General features: G+C 44.4%; 1 long non-coding RNA gene across 1 annotated transcript in view; it reads right to left on the bottom strand.

Moving 5' to 3' along the window:
- The window catches only part of LOC125943179 (uncharacterized), a 189666-nt gene that overhangs the window by 85249 nt on the left and 79348 nt on the right, over window positions 1-25069 (bottom strand). Inside the window, exon 2 of the long non-coding RNA XR_007465626.1 lies at window positions 12177-12257. This is a non-coding gene — a long non-coding RNA (uncharacterized LOC125943179). The remainder of the gene's footprint in view (window positions 1-12176; window positions 12258-25069) is intronic.

Genomic DNA, 25069 nt, shown 5'->3' with positions numbered 1-25069 from the left:
GTGGTCAGGCGTGCAGCCCTATGCGTACAGCACAGCATGTCCAGACAAATTGAACCACGAAAAGTAAACTTATAAGACGTCGTACTGCGACAGCCGCCCGGGTAACCGGTTTAGTGTGTCTATCCATCCATCCTTTACACTGCGCTTTCGTCATCGCCGTGTCATCATCGTTGTCAGGTCACGACCTGATTCTCAAACTTTGATGTCTTCATGTTACGTAGACAATGCTTAGTGGAGAAAAAAAAACATTTTCCACCACAACCGCTCGAGGACGTGCTCATGGCAGCATGACAATAGCTTTATGTACATAAACTCGACGCGAAGAGGCCTACTCAGAGGTCGAGCTGACCCAACCCCGCTCGACCGCTGCTACACGCATCTTGCCAAGCGTGCTGGGTCAACGCACCTCTTGCAGGAGGGTTGACAGAGCTCACCTGGACGTTCCTATCTAACCATTTTTCCGCCTACCTGGGTGGCTGGGTAGTCCGTGGTCGAATGGGTAGCGCATCGGGCTGCTGTGCTCAGGGAAATGGTTGCGAAGCCAACCATGTAACCAACTTGGATAACTGAGTATGTGACAATGTGTACATATGTGCAACTTTTCAACGAACCTCTTGCACGCCGACATGGGTCACTGTAAATGCGGGACTGAGTGGGTACATCAGTTCGAAATGACTCTTTGACGCCGACTTGGAGCACTGCGTACGCGCCGCTCTGTCTGTGCTTCTCTCCAATGAACCTCATTAGTGCCAACTTGGGTCATTGGTGATCTGCCAGTAGATGCGTGCCGGTCTTCAATGAATGTCTTATACGCCAACTTGGGTCGCTAGGTAAATTTCACCGCGAATTTGCCGCTCTCTAATGACGAGAACGATTCCTTAAGTTTCTTCGATGCTCGCTGGATCCAAACCAAGTCACAAGGGTTCCCTCAAAGATTGCGACCCGGTGCTTTAGCAGGCCGCGCGACAAACAGGCTAGGTATGTGCCGGTTTTAAATGAACGTCTTTCACGCAAACGCTTTTCACGAACGTCTTTCAGCTGCCCCGCGAATGCACTGTGTATGCACCGCTCTTCAATGAACAGCTCGCCAACTCGGGTCACTGAGTACGTGCCTCTAGGTATGCGATAAGCGAGGTAACATTTCTCAGCGTTCGCAGGCACTTGCGTGCCGCGCTTCTTGTCTCGGAGGCCACGCGTGGACTTCTCGGTAGCGCCACCAGATGGCTCAGCGTGTCAAGAAAGAAGCGCGAGAGTGGAGACCAGTTTCCGCATTACGCGTTTCTCAGCGTTCGCACGCACCGGCGCGCCATGCATTTCAGAGGCCATGTCCCGGCTTCGAGGCGGTTCCGCTAGACGGCACCGAGTGTTCTAAGTGACGCTCGAAAAAGGAGTCCCGCCGCAGTACACGCGTCATACATAACTCGTTTCGAAGATGGTCACACGTTGTGTCGCCATAATGATTCAGTGCTGAACGCATAACCGTGGACAGTCATCGTGCGATGGGCTTACAGCGCTCCATCACGGTACCTCTTTGTTCTCGCGATAGGAGGGCGTTGGCTTTCACTGCTGTCCAGCGAGAGAACGACTGGAAAGGAGATGAACATTAGGGAAACGGAGTTTTTTTTTTTCTTTGCTCCCAATGTCGATGAAGCATATGAACCAAACTTTGCGTGACAGATTTATACCTTAGACAGTTCAACTTCGCGCCGCTTATTTTCTGTCTTCTGCAGGTGGGATTTCTGAAGAGACGATGAATGGCCAGAATTTTTTCTCTTTGGCCCGATGGTCTCCGCATGATCGATGCTGTAGATAGACTCGCGCCTCGATTTGCGCAAGCCTGAGCATCTACGCACCGATTCGGCCGCGATTTTGTCAAGGTCTCTGCTCGCCGCGTACGAGTTGAGATGAGAAGCAGAGACACCGGTAACTCAGCTTTCGGGAGACAAAAATAATGACTAACAATGAACAGGAACGCACGCTATCTAATGGTTGTTACGTATAGGCATGCCACAACGAAGATGACACGACGGGTAACGTTTCATTAGAGCTCATTATCGATGGTAGAGCGTGACGAGCATTCATAAATCATGAGTCGTGGAGAATCGATGTGCGTGCGGAAAATTTTATGAAGGTCGGCGAGTAGTGGACAACAGGAGGAACACGAGCAGCGGCGACTAGCGTGCTTCAAATGTCATAAGGAAATTACCTTTAGAGCAACTACCAAGCAATGACGGATAGCTACTCCGGCGATATAGAAAGTATCTATAGTCAATGCCAAATGTTTGTCTGTTGAGGTTATACGACACTGCGTGCTGATATCTTTCCAGCTATAGCAACGGCTTTCCAAAGCAGGCTACTGACAAGAGCAAGTGAGCTACGTTTCAATAGTTCAAGATGATTTGAGATATACCATTTTGCAGTTTATTTGTTGCACAAGACTGGCGTCTGTCTCCAGAATATTGTCGCCTTCTGTCACGAAATGGCAAAAACATGCTGGTGACATGTTGTGTGACATCAGCATGAATTAAACAAGCCTGCACAACTGCATTATTTAAACTTATCCAAAACGTCGATAATTTTAGACTTATATTCCTTAATGCTGCATTTTTCAAAGCTGTCACTTGTAGTGAGCAATTATGATTTGTTGTGGAGGCGTTGGCACTGCCTCTTAAGTCAATGTGTTGCCCACTATAGCACGCTATGCTGTAATTGCTGTTTCTGCCTAAACTGGCGTATGGCAACAAAGTGCGCGAGGCTAAGCATTGTTATGTTGCCACAAAGACAGCGTTTCATCGGGCTCAGAAAATCTCTGTTACAAAAGTCACCACAAAACGTACCGAGCAAATGCTCTGTGAAATATAAAAATATACACCGCGCAATATTTTGTTTCCGTACAAGTCAGACTTTTGTGTCTGTGCTGCTCAAGATTCTCAGAAATGTCAGAAAGTGGAAAATCGCCCATAACTGTTAACTAGTTATATTTTAGCCCGATTTCCTTGTTTCTTTCTGGGAAATATAAACAAGCGCTTAGACGTTCGCAAATGAGAAAGGTTTAATTCTTATGCAAGCAGCACCCGAAGGCTTGCATAGCGATGGAAATTTAATGTCCGAGAGTAAACACAAGAATCATATCCCAGCCTTGAATATTTCATCACCCCTTTTGCTCCTGGCATGTTTATTAACTTGCTCGACTTAGCGTATAATTCTAGTTTCACCGAGCGCCCCAGCATCGGCTGTGCTCAAGGTGAAAATTTAATGGCTGAACAGCCGCTTTGCCCCCTAATGCTAATCTGAGCGCGAAATGTTTATTAAGGTGTGTGAAGAGAGCATTAACAAGCTCAGGCTTCTGTAATAACGCAGCAGTCATGCGAAGCTTTCAGGATACTGGAATGTATCCAGTATCCTGATGAACATGTATGTAGTGTAGTGCTCATAAAAATAACAGAACCACAAAGTGGGAAATGTAAATCTGTGTCGCCGTGTCACTTATGCGCATTCTCGCAACATTCGTAAAAATTTTGTTCTTTCAGACGATGTGGACAATAATTATGCCAAACATTTGCAGATTGCACCAACCGCCTTTCATTGTTGATAGCCGAATAACAAAGCGACGAAACTGAGCACCATTGGTCATGACTGGCGTCCCACCTCTGACTTCTCTCAATTCCGAAGCCGGCGCCGTACGAATTAAACTATGACCGCATTGCCGCTAGCTTATAGGTCGTGCGGCGCTTCTCCGTCCATAAAGCTGTACATAGAATAGAAAGGAAAAAATTGGTTTTCTGACTTTCCGCTCTGGGCCTACAGATAATTAGCAAACATGGCGCGTGTGCGCACCTCGTCGGTATCCCTCAGCCAGTGCGTTGCCGCTTCCGCTTCCCGGTAAAGCAACGCGAGGTATTTCTCGCTTCTGTCTGTTGTGGTCTCAGCGCATATCAGCTTAAGTCTCAGAGGCATCGCGTACTCAGTGGGGCGCGCTATCTGCGATGTGTATCGTAATCTGAAGCAGGACACAGAGTTGCGGCCTTAACTCAAGGGCCGACGTACACAAGCAGGCTGCTAGCTCTGCCGTCACACTGGAAATGGCTTGATTATCGGCACCCAGGTCTCGGTCACGTGATACACCTCTCAATCTACATTACGGTTATCACCGTAAACACCAAAGAAGTGCCCATCATACAGCTCTGAGAGCGAGAGCGGTTAAAAAGTCGCTGTTGTCGACAGTTGTAATAATAAAATCGCTATTACCAAAAGAAGCTTACAAGCCCCGCTGTGCTCTATTGCGGGAAAGCTCGCTTACTAGGCAATGAAGACGACGATGACGGCAATCAGCAATGCAAGACACATGCTTTGATTGTGTCACAGAGAGAACAAGCTCATTCTCGTTGTTAGTACCTGCAGGCACAGTATAGACAACCTCTGCTGTCAACCATTAAGCTGCATTCACATGACGCATTATTGATTTAACCCGGACAAATGTGACATGACTCCGCACATGCTAACAAATGGCACCTAAGAAAAGGGAGCGGTTTAGCAGCTCGTGGATCTAATAGCGGCGGCTCCACCACATCACACTCGCCTTCAGACTGAATTAGTGATTGGGCCCCTTGTGCATTGTGTGAAGTCAACAATTAAGGGCCACTCCAAAACAGAACAGTGTCATCAACAGTACAGGATACCAACATCGATACTCGAGGTTATAATACAGTTAGGTAATTTAGGAACATGAATTTCTTGCAAACAGGACCATAATTCACAAAAAAAAGATGAATACGTTAGAAATGGCATCTGGTCCTAAGACCAGATGCCAGAAAATCGTGATGAGGGACGTATCAGCGATGTTGACCGACCAATAAAAAAAGCACTTACAAACACAAAGCAATGTTAATTCGGAGCGTGATCACAGATGTACGTAGATTTGCCGCAAGAACCTAAGAATGGCATAACACGACGATCGTCTACCCTGGCCCTGTGAGCAACTACACTGTACACGCGATAACATTTCCGTAGTTGAACATTTTCCAAGATTTTAAAGGCAATAGGTGCCATTTACCTTAAGTACACGTGGTATCCACCCGAGTTTGGATGGTTTCAAGATACGTGGTCTGACGTAGTATGCGGAGAAATGGGGTTAAAATTAACATGAACGAACCATTGGTGCCCACCTTGGTTTTCCAATGATTATGGCGGTGCACTGCTAAGCTCCAGGTGACGGGTGTAATCCCGGTTTTGGCGGTCACTTTTCAATGAAATCAAAATGCAAAACAACTCGTGTATCTATGAATGGGTGAGCGTTAAACACTCCCAGATCCTAAAAATTATTGTGGAGCTCCGAACTACGGCCTGCCTCACAGTGAGGAGGTGAATTTGGCCCTTAATGTCCCAGAATGTTTTTAGAACCCTAGATAACTACGTCTAGTGCTAAAGCTTGTAACACACGGTGTCTCTCACTGAAGTAATGTGTATATTGACACCTAAATTTTAATAATATGAGTGCTGCAGTAATATCTAAGAAAAAATAAGCAACACTTCCAAGTGGGGATGGCTGCTCTTACTACTACTTAACGTAAACAGCAATAAGATCGATATTTGGATGAGTTGGAACCGTAATAAAATTATGCAACAAAAAATGACGTAAATAGCGATGGTTACCTATATATTGTCACAAGATGCACGTTTATGTTACTTATTGTGTTTATAGTGTGCCTTCGATTTCCCTGAACTCCACGCTGTGAAAGCCACTCCGTGCAGCGGAAATATCAGAAAAGATTAAAACGGTGATAATTATTCGGGCTTATCGATTTCCACCAGCACCTTTTTTTCGCTTGGCGACTGCGCAAACATGTCCATCCCTTGAAAGGCTTCCGTGCATCTCGCTAACAAGATCGGCGTAAAAGGCTTTTTTTTTTCCTGTCCAAATATTTGCGTTAGGTGTCAGCGTAAACTTTTTTAGCTCCAGGGCAGCCCTCGCGATGAATGGGTCACACAGGCGTTCCCAAATCTATTTCATCAAATTGCTTTCCTGTTCTTTTTTTTTAACTGTTCTACGTTTTATGACAGCGACCGACCACATAGCCAAATGATTCATGCGCGCCACCCTTTTCACGTACCAGTCTGTGTGTCTCGTTGGAACGGTGCGACTCACCAGACATTTCCCGGTGATAATCGTGACGCCGTAATTGACCTCCGTCCGGGGGGAGGGGGGGCGGGCGATCCGCCTCGGAAAAGATTGATCATACTACGGGTATTTTGGTCATTCATTCCGCATCGGAGGTCAAAGCAATCGGGGAGTGGCGGTCTACTCCAAAAAACGACCAAGAGCGACGCGAAAAAAAAAAATCTAGCAGTAAACGTAATAAAAACGAAGCCACGTGTGACTTGTCTTCTCCGTTCACCTTCTCTACGGCAATCTTTCTCAATCGTTCAGTTTTGTGAAAACACCCCCTTCCCGTCTATCTTTCTCTGCTTTTCCCCAACGTCTTCCTTTTCTTTGATATTATCGTCTCGAAACTACATCAGACTTTGCTGTTACTCGTATTGTACCTCACCTTTTTTTAGTCTTTTCACCACCCTCGTCATTCCATCTGTTTCTTTATGTATACCTTCCTACAAGTTTATTCCGGCCGGATTCGCGCAGGTGTTTTATATCTTTCTGTCTATACCAAATTCGTATATTTGTCTCTTTTTGCCTTGTCCGGCCTTGTTCTTCAGTCGTACAATTTATTTTTTTCTCAACACATCGATCGCCGTGCCTCCACGTCGTAATAACGTCTCGCTGGAAGAAAAACGGCCTGTGCGGATAAGTAAGGCAACAAGACAAGATTAAATAGAGACTGGCGACAAAAGTGTGCACCGAGTAAAATGACCGTGCCGCGTGCTCTGATTTAGCCTCGGGTGAATGAAAATCAAGTGGACAGTGGAGGTATGAGAGCAGACGGAAAGAGGAGAGGCATGCGTGCAGGATTCCGATAAGAAATCAGTCAGTCTCCTGGAATTCCCCAGCGTAAAGCTATATTTCGACGGTCTTTCTATATGGCCGTAGTCAGTCACTCCCCGAGGGTTGTGCGGAATAATTAAATGGCCGGCTCCCCGAATTGTGAGTACAACCGCACGACCGATTTGAAGGGTCACCCGAAATCACGGCGCTTAAGTGCAGAAGCAGACTCAGTCCCATGAGAGTACTATAAAAGGCCATTCTTATCTTTTCCCTCAAGGCACACTGGAAGTTGGCTGCTTATGATTGTGCGAGCCGTCTGATAACGAGACTTTTGATTTCTACCCTCACAACCCCGAGAACTTCAGATAGTAGAAGAATGCGTCCCTCTTAAACTTATTTGCCGTAAACGCCTAGACGTGCTCCAGCAACACCACCTAGATAGCACACGGCCTGTTCACTCCGATCCATGATGTCACGCTACCTGGCCCGACTGCCATAAAATCTAATGGGGATGCTCCCGAGTAAGCAACAGTGATTTTGACGTCATCGCTTTCGTCACGCCAGCCTTGGCAATGGAAATTTCGGGCCAGGTAGCGTGATGTCATGGATCGAAGTGAACAGGCCTTGTGGTATTTAGGTGGTGTTGGCTCTAGCCTTAAGGTGCCTCACATATTTCTTGTTCTTATTTCGCGGCCTCAGGTCAACGTAAAAAAAAAAAAGATTGTACGTATCATGGATTTAACGCACATCCCTACTCATCCTAAATGGTGCAGTGAAACGTTTCTAAAAATAAAACGAAAGGCATTACGCATGTTCTAAACCATAATTTCACCTTGTATATTGCTTAAATTGCAAAATTAGCGGGTGCAGTTATTGTTATAAGGTTATGAGGTAAAAGCTTTTGCAATATCTTAAATAGAAGACCTCGAGCAGAGTCGTGTAAGGTGGAACTATTCGGCAGTATGTAAACAACTACATTTAACCGTAATTCGTAAAACTGAGAACCTTCTAGGCCATAGAGTGACGCCTAATCACTGCTCAGTGTCCTGTAGACGTAGGCGTGATTTTTAAGAACTATATAAGTAAAGTATCGGCGGCATGCATGGAATACGACAGAATCGGTCGTATGTTTTGTATTGTTTCACATGATACAGTTAAATGTCTTCCATATTATATATACGTCCGTTCCCACCACGACATCTACCACAGTGCTTGTCAAATCCCACGCTTCAAATAATGGTGCGAACGATGGCCTCTGACCAATACAGTTTGCATAGTGACATTCCTGATATTATTAACAACCTAGAATATTAAACAGCTAGCACATCATGAAAACTGTACCTTAAGGAGGCCGGTATTTACTCAAGCGGCAGTCTATGCAACTTTAGTGCGTTACCCCATTTCGCTCCTTGAGATTGATAAAATGTTGATTGATTAATCGATCGATATATGTAATTGCGATATTACAGGCATTAAAGTGACACTAAATAGAAACATTAAATTAGTTAAAACAGTTTATTAAACACTGTTTTCAGCTATTTCGCTGTAATAGGTAAATTATTAGGAAAAAGAAAATGAAAGTCAAAGTCGAAGTTTTCGTATTTCATGCCGAAAGCCTACCGCCGCTACGTAAGTGTGCCGTCATGAATTTGAAATTATCTTTTCGTATTTTGGCCATTGTGGCTTACTGAATGTTCTTGAAACTCAGTGAGTTTCGTATTTGCCTTCTTGAGAATACAATGGCGTCCATCTTTACCTACCGGTCAGGAATGAACAAGGCCCGAGCAGACGTCGTCAATATTCCTGACATCACTACGAGCTGGTCGGCACCCGTCTTTCCTATTTTACGTATTTTCTCGCTCATAGATTCTCCTCTCACTGCAGGAGTGGCTTTTTTGTTGCAAAGTAGAACGCTAATTTATCAACAAAGCTCAACGTACGTATTTTCTGTTTACTGTCCCATTTATTCTAACAGAGCGGAATTACGCCTGTAAAGCGTGCACTGTCGCACAAACAACAATACTGCGGCTAAACAAGCTTTACAGGTTGCTCGGACAAGTTTTTCAGCACACAATTTACGTATTTGGATGGACTTGCAAATGTTCACCGCATTGTCGTTGCCAGCTTCTACACAAAATTATGAATTGTTGAATGCTTAAAGCATAGGTAACCTAAAACAAATGTACATATCGCAGCAACAAAGCCGTGTTCGTCAATGTGCCTAAACAGTGAATGCAATAAAAATACCAGATTCCGCAGATAAACTCCGCAGAGTTGAGTCAATGACCGCTAAGCAGCCAATCACTTCCCAAAACCTGTATACCCCAGAATAACTGACATAATGTTTACAGAGCAATGTTTGAGATGGGCCTTCGTTTGGACGTTACTGTGCACTGTTTCGTAGCTCTTGTCACTTCGTTTTTATGCTAGTGGGCAAACTCATCCGCTAAGTGGCTGTTGAGGTTATCGGAGGCATTTTGGAACTTTTGGTTCTTTGGTGCGTCAAATCATTGAGTGAAGAACAACCCATTGAAATATATGCACGTCGGCAAAGCAACATACATCTAAGACAGCGACGACTCTAGCTCTTTGTCCAGAGATTTTGTCTTCAACTGAAGCATAGTGTGCGTGCATTCTTCAGGTGCGTTGAAGTACGCGGGTGGCTCAGGGAAGCACATTAGGGTACGGCATCGCAAATCCAGGAGCCTATCAAATATGCTTGTACTCTTCCGCACGTTTTGTTTGATGAGTTTTGAAGCCTACAAGTGTCGCACGTTTTACTGACGTATTAATGTTGTGTCGGTTTAATTTCAATCACAAATCTGATGCCGCATGTAATGTGGAAATTGGTCTAATCGGCTAGTTGTGTCATGATTTGAACTTAAGAACGGTGAAAAAAGGAAACACGGACTAAAAGGACAAAACAGATGCCTGACCTGGGCGTGTCACTTGTTTTTGTTTTTTTTTTTGCCAATTTTTACTCTTGAATTTACTGTGACTCGTCGTGGGAACCTGCATAAAGGCACCCTATAACTTGGCGTCTTAAATTTCAGAGGCCATGAAATAAGCTGATACATTTCTTCAAGCGGCGCCTACTGGCGCTCGTAAACCACAACCGTAGCAGACCTTGTTCCTCTAGTAGAACTTTTCATGTTTAATTTTCATAAGAAGATTGTGTCAGTTAGTTCTTTAGGAACAGGCAGGAGTCATAGGCGTTTACTGTTTTGTTGTTGTTGGTGTTGTTTGTTAAGGAAGAGAAAAAAAATCTGTGTCTTGACAGATGCATGTGTCATAGTTATTACAATGATGGCTCAGAAATAGGAGCTGAAACCACTTTATGATTGACTATTTCATACATGAAGATATCCCATATACAGATGCGTTTCAATTTATACTTATATGCAAATCTTCTGTACGCTTTCGGTCGTTCTTTGTTTGACCTTATGGGGAAAAAAAAGCTATGAAAGTCATAATTAAATCGGTCGCTATTATTTGAACCGCTGGAAACATGAAATGTGCATGAGACAACATAGAGGAAGAAGAGTCGCTCATAAAATATTCTTCGCCGATTTCGTATTTTCAAATTAAATTGAAAAAAATATTTAACAGAGGAACCCTTAATCAAAACATCGCACACGAAAGAGTGGTAGTTGGAAGAGGCAATGAGATTCGCTTCTATATTTCGTAGATCATCACATAGCGCATTTGTTCTGTGGTTTTCGGCAATGAACTGGCTGCTGGCGATAAAGCCAAAATGAGAGCTCTTCTGAAATATGCAATATCGACTGACTACACTTTGATGGAAACTGCAGTTCACTGCGTCAGGAACTGTGGTCTTTCTTTCTTGAACTCATTCTCTGTCGAAAGAAAGCTGGAACAGGCTCACAATTATCTTCTTCGCAAACTTAGCACACGTTGCTGAAAATGTAATGAAAGTGTTCTGTGAATCACAACTAGGCACTTTAGTGATGATGCGACAAAAGTTCAGTCCGTTGCTGCATTACGTAATGAAACGTTCTTTTTCGTTTGGTTTGATATTTAAATTTACCATTTAGCATGGAGGAAGGAAACCCAGGAGAGGCCCCGGACAGAACGGACGTCTTAGAGAGTGTGTGGCGGAAGTCATGTGCTGCTTTTAGCCAAGGAGCTCTGGGACGGGTACCCCAAATGTCAACGTTGCCACACAAAGCGTGCTCCTGAAGCTTTCGCGGCTGGTCTCGGTCTCCGAAAAGTGAGATAAGATTTTTCCGCTGGTGTGATTCGCGCAGCACCTTTTGTTCGCGAAAAAAAGCTGACTTTGTAATGGGGTGTGTAAGCTTGAAAGTTTTGTTTTGGGTTTGTGAGTGCGAGTGTCAGCCAGCAACAGATACACTCAAGCAATCATGGCGGGGGTCTTCGTCGTCTTCTCCAACGTGCCACGGAAAAACACAGGAGCGCGTATGGTTCGCTAAAACAGCTACAGAAGTTTCGTAGGCATTGTTTTGGCGCGCGTCGGCAGCGCACACTTCCGGCGGTTCGTAACAATGCAAGTTCAAAGTTCGCGCCCATCTGCTCCGGCGAGCTGCAGAACCCCTGATTGGAGGCGCAAAGGCAGATGGCACACCAACATGGCTGCACTTCCGGCTTCAAAAACGTGATGTCAAGGCCTCTCCTGTTTTGTTTCTTTCCTCCATGCCATTTAGGCTTTATCGCGGAGCGATGGACGATGAATTTAACCTTTTTTGTATAATGAAAATGTGCACCGAACAAGCGAAGCTGGTCCGAAATGACGATATTCGAATTCTCTCCGTTTACAGCTTACAGTAAATGTGTAGATTCGCCATCGCACGTGGTGGCCTGCCTAAAGCGCTAACTGTGCTCAGCTTGAAGTTACTTACTCCGCAATATTAAAGTGGGAGTGACAAGATATCTACCACTGCGTTGAAAACGCTGTATTGAACGTAATGCATTTACACGTTGCTTTCATCATATTTTTGTAGCTCCGTGTTACGTCCTATTCATCATAACAGTAAATGCTATTTGAGGCCTAACGCAATCATGTTTAAACGTACTAATGGCAACATTTGGATGTGTTCAGAAAGAGAGAGAGACAAAAAAGGGAGGGAAAGACAGGAAGGTTAGCCAGTTTATGTATCGCCTGGCTATCCTGTGCTGGGGAAAGGTGTAAACAGAAGTAGAAGGTGATCCAAGAAGCAAATTGTTCAGAGAAGCGGCTTGAAAGCCATAGGCGAAAACTTACCGGTTGACAAAGACGTCACATGTCCACCCTTGTATTTTCTGATGAAATATTCACTAGCTGATAGGCGTCGCCACCGCATAACTGCAGAAAAAGAAAACAAAATATTTAATCTTAAGCAAAAGCATACCTCGGTAATTGTTCTGCAAGCGTGAAAAACAATATTACGTAAGCAAATTTAGGCTTGGTATTACGTAACGTTTTTTTACACTGCAAACAACACTGCGACATGCCGTTTCGTAAATGCTTCCACTAAATGGTTTTTCTCGAAGGAATAAATACACATTATAAAAATTATAAGAGCCATGTGCGTGTATGCAATCTGTCCTGAACAACAAATGCTAGAAAGAAAAACTAGCAATAAGAGATTAGTTTTACATTGTTAATAGTAGCGCAATCATCCTCGCACAGACAAACGCATAAGATCAGTTGGCGGCGCTGAATCAAATGCATTGTTAATTCATTAATTCAGCTATCGCTTCGCTCATCTGAAACTCTGCGGGAGTTTTCGTTGCTACAAATTCTTTAACAATGCGGCTCTCTTGACTACCAGCATCACAGCACCACTATTAATTCTTTCAGTCTTTCATTTCCCCTTACCCTTCCCCCAGTCCAGGGTACCAAACCAGAATATTTTCGGGTTAACCTCCCTGCCTTTCCCAACCCGTTTATCTTTCTCTCTTGTCACCATCACCCTCAATGCCTTCTTAGTTTTCTTTTTCCTCCCCCTGTGATTTAATAGCAGCTTGGCAGGCACAAGCTTGCGGTAACGTCGCAGTTTTCTTCTCTAAATAAATTCAGGCTCCCTTAGAAACACAATCAAAATACCTAAACATTCAACCAACAAGTAACCGTACTTATTCGAATATAGGTCGACCCTTTATCACCCAAAATGTTACCCAAAATATTTGCGACCAAAGGATCTCGACCTATATTTATGAACAAAGTTAGCAATACTACCGAGCCGAAGGAGTTCCGTCGTTGCGCACACCATAAAATCAGTCTAGGCGTGTTCCAGACTGGCTTTAAGAAGTTCTGCATATTCAGTGCACTCAAGGGTGCCTAGAACGACTTGTTTGATGTACCGAGGACACCTGCGACGCATCCGACGAAGACGACTTCTCTGGCAGTTCTCACGAGGAAGCAGCTTGTCGCATCGACTATCGAGATTTAGTAGCCGAGCTTAGGGTAAATAAAAGTGTGTCGCGCTCAAAGTTTTATTTTTTTCCCCAAAAATATGGGGATCATCCTGCGTTCGAATTATTTTTTTTATTTCTTAGCGAGTTTAATATATAGGGGTCAACTTATAATCGTCGTCGACCTATATAATCGAGTAAATAAGGCAACTAGATTCCAATACATCCTAATTTGGTAGCTACTCTGAACAGCATAGCACCTATCTTCCTTATCCACTGAGTGACAACGTTATCTGCCTTTGTTCTCGACGGTAAGTACTCTGAGTAAACTTGGTCCATGCAAATGTGCGAGCAAAAGACGCGACAGCTGCGCTCCCGGTTTTTTCGCCTCTTGCACGAGCGCTCGTTGCTCCGTACGTTGATAATGATGTCCTCTGCTAAGTATGCTGTCACATTTACGAGGACGGGTTGTTGCCTCGCTGATTACTAGATTTTTTTTTCTCTTGCCGTGACTCACTACACGAGTAGTTCATTTACTGAGTACAGCAATGCTGCTTCTTGCTGGAAAATCTCTGGAGCTGTATAGTTCACTCAATTTTAACGTTTGGGCGGCGCTACCCTTTGGATGAACACGGCTTCCTTATGTTTCGCGCAAGCGATAAAGACAAGGAATTCGACGCGACGCGCCGACCTCTTTCACCTCAGACGGCGAACGTGTGTGTACAAATGGCGTATATCGTTGCCGCGCGCTAATGTTTTTGTTCGCTTGTTTCGTTCTTTTTTTTTTAACCCGAGGGTACAAATAGAAAGACGAAGGAGAGGACTGAATAGAGAACGCGACGATGCTCGCGCAGAGCTCATGCATATTTGAGCAGCCGGCTCAGGTGGCACGTGGAAGCCCCGAGTACTCCAAAAAGACTTACGTACGCGCTTTGAAGGCACTGAAAAAAAATGCGAAAGAAACGAAACGAATACACACATGTTGAATAAATTAGAAGAGAAAAAGAGAGGGACAGAGAGAGAGCAGGTGTTGCTGCTGACAATGGCGAGATTCCAAAAGCTAGCAGGTCCGCGGTTGCTACTCGACGAAGCGATTCCCCGCTGCAGTGACCGCGATAGGCTGGCTTGTCGGCTCTTGTTCAAAGCAGGAGGGAGCGGAAGCTCTGGGAGCGGAAGCTCTTAGGGGATGAAAAAAGCGTCGTAATAAATGTATTTTCTTTATTTACAGCGCTGTACTCGTTTTTGTGTTGCAACTCGGCTCTGCCACTTCTCTATTCTTTACTCCACAATTTATTTTCTTTTTGCCAAGCACTCCTTCTTTACTCTCCGTCTCTCCGAGCTTCCTTTATCCTGAACACGCCCCAACGTAGCGTCGAGCCCTATCTGCTGTGAATTCTTCACGCATCGCTGATCCCTGATAGGCTCTGAAGTAGCCTTGCAGCTCGACTACAGAAATGAATTCGAACCTCGTAAAACGAAGGGGACAAGGTTGAAACGTAATCCAGAGGCGAATGTCTGACCTCCTGCGGCCAATTTGCCAGAGTATTTCTGAATTCAGATTTTTTTTAAAAATGAGGCCAGTAGTAAACGTGTGGCCCGGGTTTTCGAAAGGGCACCTGCGCGGTATTTGTTCGGAATCACTTTTCTATGCTCACATTCTTCGCATATAAGTTAAGAGCTCTATTCCGACATGGACAATTGTGCTCCAGAGAAAATTCATACGTTAAAACCAAGATGGGGTGAAGGTCATACATCCAAGAAATGGATAGAAGTAAAGGACGGAACTAAGAGGGTAACCCACAGGACGGAGCCCTTGGTTCTAGGTGGTAACAATCATTTCATTAGAAACACTGGGTCCACTGTTTTTCTTCTTGACATTTTGTTTTCTTAGAGGCGCAATTATTATGACTCATAATATATGTGCCTCAAAGAAGTATCTCGGTCCTTGCTGGTCCTAAAACACAAATTACATTATTTGTGGGTGATTATTTATGTTGGGGAAATTAGTTGTGTTTGCGATCAAGTTGAGTTTTATTCTGATCTGGCTAATGTTCTAAGTGGTTCACAAGTTTTGGAGAAACTACTGGTACCATTAAAAGTTTTCATCATTAAGTTACACTCAAAAAAGCACAAATGCAGTATCTATATATCATCAGCATCAGCCTATATTTATGTCCACTGCAGGATGAATGCCTATCCCTGAGATCTCCAATTACCCCTGTCTTACGCTAGCTAAGTCCAACTTGCGCCTGCAAATTTCCAAACTGCATCACCCCACCCAGTTTTCTGTCGTCCTCGACTGCGCTTCTCTTCTCTTGGTATGACTTCTGTAACTACACACACACACACACACACACACACACACACACACACACACACACACACACACACACACACACACACACACACACACACACATATATATATATATATATATATATATATATATATATATAGAGTCAATTAGGAGTTTACGCTGGAACCGGTGAAAATATTATGAACAAAATATGCTCACACGTTTAACAACAAAAATACTAGTATTTTACTGACGTTTTGGCCGGTGGTCCGTCCTTCATTGAAGTGAATGGGAATACACAAGACGTTCGTTCCCAAGGTGTCCGAAAGCCCCGTGGAGAGTATACGGAGAGGTCGGCTTCGGGCACAGCTATCACTATTAATAAACATTAATAAGTACTTCCAGCATGAGCTACTGACCATGCGCACCAACTCATGTCTTTGTGTTTGCATCCTTTCATTCTTTCAAAGTGCATTTTCGAATTGAACGACCGTACCTAACAAAGCAACAACACGATACGAACGCGTAAGTGCCTCTCCAGGTACGCCTTGATGAGTAGACTTCAGGCAGCCAGGTGGTAAAGCCATTCTTCAGGGACCCATAGGCTGCACCCGCACGCGAACCTTGAATGTGAAATATGTTCCTCAAAGAGACGCATCTATGGGAGTGGGTAAACGTCTTGCTGCCACAAAGTTCTGACGCAGCCGTGGTACTGTAGTGGGTGGTGAATAACCCGAAGCCCACCCCCTCAAAGGTCGGCGAGCAAGGGCGGAACGTCTGTTGTCAGTGCGATAACTGCTAACCGATCATCGTGCGCTACCCCCGGGGTTCCTTAGCATAATGGCCAGGCCTGGAGCGCTCGGAACTGCTGAATTACGCAGTAGGGCTGTGGCTCGAGAACGATAAAAAGAAAAAGAAAAAAAATAAAGTGGAGAGAGAAGCTAGCCGCGTTTCACTTGTTTTGCTTCTTTCTTTCTATACACATTATTTCTTATTCCTCGGGACGTTAACTGAACGAGAACGCTTCGAGAGGCAATTTGCGAGGCGCCGTTTCAATGACACGCTCAGTTGGCCAATGCAGTGACTCCTGTAACGGGACGTTTCAGGAATGGGCCTAAGAGCTAGTAGTCACATTAACTTTACTGCTCCCCTGAATGATCGATTTTTTGGCGGGTGTAGTTTCTCGGAAGCGTGGGCGTTATTGCCCTGGTTAGTGCGCGTTACCGTCGCTGTTTTCTTCCTGTTATTTATTGATTTATTTATTATTATTGTTTTACAGTAAAGCTGTAGCCTCTAGTTGGTCGGACCCGCCATGGTTGCTTAGTGGATATGGTGTTGGGCTGCTAAGCACGAGGTAACGGGATCAAATCCCGGCCACGGCTGCCGCATTTCGATGGAGGCGAAATGCGAAAACACCCGTGTACTAAGATTTGGGTGCACGTTAAAGAACCCCAGGTGGTCCAAATTTCCGGAGTCCCCCCCTACGGCGTGCCTCATAATCAGACCATGATCTGGGCACGTAAAACTCCATCTTTTTTTTTTTAGTTGGTCGGGAGGTTTTGTGGCGTGCTCACCCAAAAAACGGCATCTGGAAAAGAAGTTTGTGTTTGAATTTCTCCGTAACAGAATAATGTTTTCTCGTATATTCAAATTACATTCCAACGCTATCACGTCTGTAGGTTGTGTAAGTCGTACATTGCGCATTTTCTGGCGCAATTTCTTTTTAAACTTTAATTTCATTCATTGGGCCACTTTCGCATGGCTGATGAAAATTATCATGACGTCAGTATATGTGGAATTGCGGACATACGAAGCATGAGGAATTGATTAAAATTAACTGTGGTCAAGAAGTCTTTGAACACGACTAGCCCAATGAGCAGGAAACTTCTAAACAAAACGCACCACTGCAGTCTTTTCCCCTACCTTTTACCACAAAACAGTACAGGGCATTCCGTCGAAAACGTTGTCCTTACCCTCAGCGATTGCTATTTCGTGTTCATAAATGATGTTAGTAAGTTTATTCCATCGTGTTTTTAAAAAAAGAAAAAGAAAAGAAGAAAAAAAAAAGGCGAGAAAGCAATACTTATGCCTCCTGCACAACTGCTGGCTCCACAATATTTTATCACCTTCCTCATATGTTTATATACCCTTGATTGCAGGACAAAAAAAGTAATAAAAAAGATAATTTCTGCCATATTCAATGCAAAAGTTGCAATAATAATTAAAATATTCCCATTTGGTTTTGTGTATATCGAAAGAATAAAAAAGGAATCATGAATAAAAAAAAATGTGCTGAGACCGTTGACCATGATTGTCAACGTAAGAAAATAGCTCAACGTTTCGAGGAAGGTATTTGGATTGATGAAGAAATGATGTCTTGAAGGCGTATATGTATTGCAGTGACAACATTTCTTACGATGTGTTTTCTTATATCATTGCGTGATTCCTTAGTGAACAGAGCCCGTTAACCGGCTGATCGAGTAGCAGTACTATATGTGGCTATAGTTATAAGCAGATTCGTCATATTTCTGTCGTCGTCAGAGGCGGGGAAGACGGTTTGAAAGGTGAACTGTAAATTAGCAGACCCAACAAGGTCCTCGCGTGACAACACGGTACATCTCAAAGAGTTATATTAGCTAGCATTCTGCGGCGAACCCGCCCCGCATTATGGTGGCTCGAGAGCATGCGATTTTTTGATCGACGCCTTCGTATCCGTGGTGAATAGTCCGACCACCTCCGACAGCTAATCATTGACCACCGATGACACGTGAACAAAACCCAAAGAAAGAAAGACATACTAGCGGTTACATTGGTAGAATAGCTGGACGCTATGCAACTGCAGTAAACCACGCTAAACGTACGTACAAGTAACACGACAGAAGACCATTCAATCTTGAAAAGATACTTAGTCCATGGCCAACAGCGGGACTTCAGAAAAGGGAACTTCTTGTTTTGAAAAAGTTTTTCGAAGACACAAACATTTTGGGGAAATATTTCATTTCAGTTTATCTATAATAAGCTAAATGAGTGATATAAAGTGTAAGGCTCCTGCTTAAAAGCGCGAGTTATTTCTTTAATGGTTGCTGGGAAAGATTGGGACCTGACGTTTCTTTCATCCTGGTCTCGCGAAACGTAAAGGCTGCAAAGAGGGCTAACGGCAGGTGGCCGATGACCCTTGCTTGACGAGCGAAGCACGAATGGATAATCGTCAGCGGAGGGTGGCTATCGCTGGTGACGGCACAGAATGCGTAAACGCCGTAGTCATCAGATCGGATCGATTATGGGGTTTTACGTGCCAAAACCACCATGTGATTATGAGGCACGCCGTAGTGGGGTACTTCCGGATTAATTTAGACCACCTGGGGTTCTTTAACGTGCACCTAAATGTAAGTACACGGGTGTTTTCTGCATTTCGCCCCCATCGAAATACAGCCGCTATGGCCGGGATTCCATGACGCGACTTCGTGCTCAGCAGCCCAACACCACAACCACTGAGCAACCACGGTGGATGAGCGAGCACGATTGCGAATTTAGACCGTAAGACCCCCAGTAGCTGCAACATTAAGCTAGGCCTGTAGCCTTTTAATCCGTGAGTAAATGTAACTTGTGCATCTGGTTGCTTAAGTTTTGTACCCTAGTGCCCATACAGTTTATATATGTACCACGCACAAGACGTTTCACTTACCCGACTGTTGCTGCGTCCCTGCCACTACCCGATTTTAACAGCGAAGCTTTTTAGGGCGGCGTAAAACGTGCGCGTTTCACGAAAAACCAGCCGCGCCGTAGCCATGGCAACCAGCGACGCCGCAGCTGCCTGCCACTGCGTTGCCTAGCAACCACCTCGCGGAGCGTCGCGCACTATGCTCGAAAGAGAGAAAGAGAAAATGAAAGCGAGGGAGAATGCGCGCGTCGCGCGCTATGCTCGGGCGAGAGAAAGAGAAAATGAGAGCGAGAGAGAGACAGAGAAACAAATTCTAGCAGCACCGAGGCAACGCGCAGAGGTGCTGCCGTCGCCAACTGCGCTTCACCGTTTGCCCGCATTAGCGCCGAACGCTCGCGATGTCCGTGACGGCAGCCTCTGGCGGCAGCTCGGCCGAGCTCCTGCCTTCTGCGCGCTTCTGCGCATGCGCCGTGACGTCATCCCGGCGTTTCGTCTGCTGCGCGCCGTACACTGTGCATAGCTTTCGCCCCACTTCCCCTGCGTGCTCTCGGACTGCAAGTGCTTTGCGAGGCATTCCCCGATGCCACGGACCACGAGGAAAGGCTTATCATCATCATCATCAGCCTATATTTTATGTCCACTGCAGGACGAAGGCCTTTCCCTGCGATCTCCAATTACCCCTGTCTTGCGCTAGCGCATTCCAACTTGCACCTGCAAATTTCCTAACTTGATCATCCCATCTGGTTTTCTGCCGACCTCGACTGCGCTTCCCTTCTCTTGGTATCCATTCTGTAACCTTAATGGTCCACCGGTTATCCATCCTACGCATTACATGGCATGCCCAGCTCCATTTCTTCCACTTAATGTCAACTAGAATATTGGATATCCCCATTTGTTCTCTGATCCACACCGCTCTCTTCCTGCCTCTTAACGTTAGTCCTAAGATTTTTCGTTCCATCGCTCTTTGTGCGGTCCTTAACTTGTTCTCAAGCTTCTTTGTTAACCTCCAAGTTTCTGCCCCATATGTTGGCACCGGTAGAATGCAATGATTGTACACTTTTCTTTTCAGCGACAGTGGTAAGCTCCCAGTCAGGAATTGGCAATGCCTGCCGTATGCACTCGAACCCAATTTTATTCTTCTGTAAATTTCTTTCTCATGATCAGGGTCCCCTGTGAGTAATTGATCTAGATAAACGTACTCCTTTACAGACTCTAGAGGCTGACCGGCGATCCTGAAATCTTGTTCCCTTGCCAGGCTTTTGAACATTATCTTTGTCTTCTGCATACTCATCTTCAACCCAATTACACTTTCTCGATTAAGGTCCTTAATCATTTGCTGTAATTCATCTCCATTGTTGTTGAATAGTCATTTGCTGTAATTCGTCTCCATTGTTGTTGAATAGGACAGTGTCATCTGCAAACAGAAGGTTGCTGAGATTTTCGCCGTTGATCCTCACTCTTAAGCATTTATACGAAGTGTATAAGCATTTCCTCACAGGAAATGCTGATACATTTCGTATAACTTAGCATCACTTGGAATTACTTCGTATAACTTAACATCCCTTCGTATAGCCATGACCGGCTAGGAACCGATAAGCTCCGCTATGTCTTTAGCCTTGCGCCACTAGTGCAAGCTACTCCAATTTTTTTTAGGCTTACACGTTTAATTTTACGTTTCTGGCGGATTTTGTAATCAAGATTGAAGACGCATTACGAACGTGCTTTTCCGGAATTGTAGTTAAAACAAAAAAACGCGCCCTCATCGTAGGAACAACGCAGGCAAAAAACGCACAATAACTTTTTTTCATAACTTTTTAGAACTAAATTAATTCATACTACGTTCTATCCAGCTGTATATGACCTGCGGGGCTCTGTGCATAAAATTCCGGTAAAAAGGAGGTATTGCTTTGTTTTATACGAGAGAAAGCACGACACTGTTTCCGAAAATGTCATAATATAACTCAAGCATTTCCACTAATGATCCCAAAGTCGGCCGCTCAAAAAATTTCGTATACTCCCGCAACACCATGATCAGGAGAAAGTGAACGAACGACGTTCACGACTGCAGCATAAACTACAGTTTTTATTGAGCGAGAGCTAAATGGAAACAATCTACACTTTCCTTTGGAACAATTATGTCTCGCCACTCCCGATGATATATCGCCCTTCCTGCAATTCTTTCTGGCATATATGCACCACTGTCTATTCAGGTGGCGCAGCCCGGCAATCATATATCTGCGACATAAATATTGCTGCAAGTTCCTTGCTATTTCACGCCAATATAGATATCCACATAACATAATAACCATAAAACATACATTGTTCCCCTGAAGTTTAATAGAATTAACAGCATAGGCTCTTGTACCTTCAAAAGATCTTCAGCGCACATCAAAACATCAGAAGGTTTACACAAGAACTTTCACTACAGCAAGCTGCAAATTCTACACCTGAATATACTTCATCTTCGCGCCCGCCGTCTTTTATTGCGAGAGCAGTTGAGTGCTCATAACTAGGTTTGCTTTATGTGTCCGTTTGTCCATTCACTCCGTTACGCTGACGACGCCCGTTGCCATCATCGGCGTTATTGTGCTGCTGCCACACTAAATGAAATCAGCGCCGAAGTAATCGCTAAATTCTGCTCGCTTTTTTGTTTCACTTCTTTGGAGCTTCGCAGCTCACCAAAATTGATTTAGCTTCGATTATTCTATAACGTCTGATGTAAAAGCTCCGACATGAGAAAGAAGGGGTCTTCGGGCGCCATAAATGTGCCTGCAGCACCGTGAACGCCTTAGCAGAGAGAGATAATCAGGCTAAGGTCAAGCAAAGCAACGTCAACAGCGTTAATAGAATGGGCGACCGGTTAGGTAAAGAAAAAGACCTCATAGCGGCTATTAGTGCAAGGAAGCTTAGACAATGACTTTTTTTTTCTCTTTCAGCCTGCGTCGTTTCTTTGCGCTGCAATTTAAGCCATCAGCACATGTCTTCCTTCCATAAAGCTCACGCTCAAGGTTCACGCAGCCTTTAGTGATCCATCTGTTCATTCGTGACTAGCGATGGCGCGGCTGTGCTTATTTCTGCTTACGAGAGTACGGTGCTATAACAAAACGGGCAAGACAAAACATGAAGATGGGTATCTAAGCCTTTTTTTTTCTTTTTCAAAACGAAGGCTTCCCGCTCTCTCCGCAAGGGATGGCTCTAAGAACTTCACAGAATCCGTCGTTCCCCTTCAGCTTGTGAAGCTCTCGCAAAATTCCTCTACACAAATCGTTTCTCGTACACATGATTCAGCATTTTGGTTTACCAGTGTGCTCCATGCACTAGTTTACCGAGACCTATCACCCACTGTATATGACCGCTATAACAACCTCAGAGACACCAAAAGAAAGTGCATGCGTGTGTTTCCTACCGGCCAACGTAAGGTAGCCAACCAAATCTTGCGACCAAAAGATCGATGGCTGGCGCCATGTTTGGCAGTGGCGCACAATCATTGCACTGAAGCGTGTCGAAGAACGTGGCACGTGCTGGCACCACCCAATAGACGCGCTTCCTTCTGCTCGATTCTACGCCCTGCTATTGTTCTAGAAAGGAGAAGCGGCGCCTGTTGAAAATGAGGTTTACCCCAGTTGACTTCTAAGCTTAGTACTGGACGGTATGTGTTCGCACTGGACATTTACTGTTTCTCACTGACATTAGACACATAGGCATAGCCAGCAGACATAACAATGTCTCTTTCTTGACGCAGGAAGCCCGCAACCCCAATGCTGTCCCGTATATAGCGGCTTCACCATTCACACCACTCTGGATTTTCTTGTTCTGTGTGGAAAAAAAAAAGCAAGAGCAAGCCACAGATTCGCTTTTTCCGTGTAAATGAGCGTCTCCTAACAGGTCGGTCACATTTTGGGTGCATCATTTACGGCTCTGCGTGCGTATCACCAGGCTCGCACGAAACGAGGTTTCTTTGCCAATGGCGTGCCTCTCGCTTGCGGCAACGCCCTGCGGTAGGCCTAGATATTGCGCCTTGCGAAGTGTAATACCCTTTCTTCTCGGTACATTTAGTGCTTGGAGACGCGATGGCTGCGCAAAGTATGCTTTGTCTATATATATATATATATATATATATATATATATATATTACGTTCTGCAATCTATATCATGCTCACACGCTCCGGAGAACGTTCTGCTATTGCTTCTTTAATTTCGTGACGCTAACCAGTAATAGGGACCGCCTCAAGCACAACATAATGGTGCTTGAAGCCACCATTCCTTTGCGCATCAGAATTTGAGAATTACGCTGGGAATGCTGCAACATCACCGCTTCTCCCCAATACTGTCGCGTCACTGTTCACATGGTTGTATTATGCAAGGGTTTGCGTTGAATATGCATTGAATGCCTTACATTTTTTTTGCATTATTGGAGTCTGCAACATCTGCAGTACAGTATTGTTGTTGAAAATACTGGATAACATATTTGATAGCGTAGAAGTGAAGAAAGCTCAAGATCGCAGCTAACTTTCTTTTTTTCAGTCGATCCTCCCGCGAAACGACTCACTCGCACAACTTGCAGGGCCCTAGTCATTGTACGATTATCCGCTTAAAATAACACACGGTACCCCGTTACGTTCATTCCATATCAATTACTTCCAATAAGTGAGTGAAGTTGGTCGAACGAATTTCCAGAAAAAAATACCAATGAATTGACTATTAGGTTTACCCATATTGAACGTTTGCGAAGAGATCACGTATCATGATCGAAGTTGCTTCGTAATCTATCGAATGTAACTTTTTGCTACCTGCGTCTAAAGAATATATATATATATATATATATATATATATATATATATATATAGAACTGTATCAAACATATGTATGGAACATACTTTTTGTAACGTCGTTCATGAAGTCATTTACTCACTTGAGATTGACCGAAACAATATACCAAACACAGTTCTCCACATGAGTCATTAGGAATACGCCTGGAATGTCTGGTTTAATTTTATGTGTGTTTGCTAAGCATGCATTGCGAAGGCGATAAGAAAAAATAGGAAAGCTTTTCCCGAAATAAAAGGATCGTTAGTTACGTGCAAGGTTTTGGAGTGGAGGGGCTACAATTGTACGAAGTGCCATGTCGGACGGAACATGTTCGATGTTGTCTAATGGTTTCTTCAGTAGCATGAGGCATTGCCGACCATTCCACGTCGTTAAGTATGAACATTGAACAGATAGGAGCAGTTGTTACTGAAGTTCGTAAGAAAAAAAAATAAACACTTCATCGGTTGCAATAAGCTTGCATGGTTGACATTTAAAGTAACGTACACTTAAAGGTCATTCAATTTCACTGAAACTTTGGCTATAGAGTTTGTTTCAATCAACTTTGGAGAAAATACGTATAGATCTGTTTTGGACACGATCGCCTAGTTTTGTGACGCACGCTACGCTTTCGCAGTAAATAGAGCCCAAGAGAATAAGCTCAGGCACGCGCTCGATGGTGCCATCTGCGTTCTACATGGCTGACATTTTGGCGCAAATTCCTTTCAACTCTGCACACGTGAAAGCACACTTCTGCGTGACGCAAGTTCTCTCAATCATCCGCAGTGTTCAACAAAAATGAGTGCCAGGCCATGCTGCCAGGCTACAAAGAAAATAGGATGCAGGGTGTCTTAAAAAAAGGAAGCTTAGTTTGTCTACCACCCCAAGATTTTGCATCGATCGGTTCGGCGGTCACTCAGTCGGTCGGTCTCGCTTAATATGACAGAACCTGATTATGTAGCATGGAGCAAACCCACAATCTATAGCGTCAGGAATC

This window comes from Dermacentor silvarum, chromosome 2 (assembly GCF_013339745.2).
Source record: "Dermacentor silvarum isolate Dsil-2018 chromosome 2, BIME_Dsil_1.4, whole genome shotgun sequence".
Taxonomy (NCBI): domain Eukaryota; kingdom Metazoa; phylum Arthropoda; class Arachnida; order Ixodida; family Ixodidae; genus Dermacentor; species Dermacentor silvarum.
Note: the sequence above shows the minus strand (reverse complement) of the source record. Positions and strands in the feature narration are given on the sequence as shown.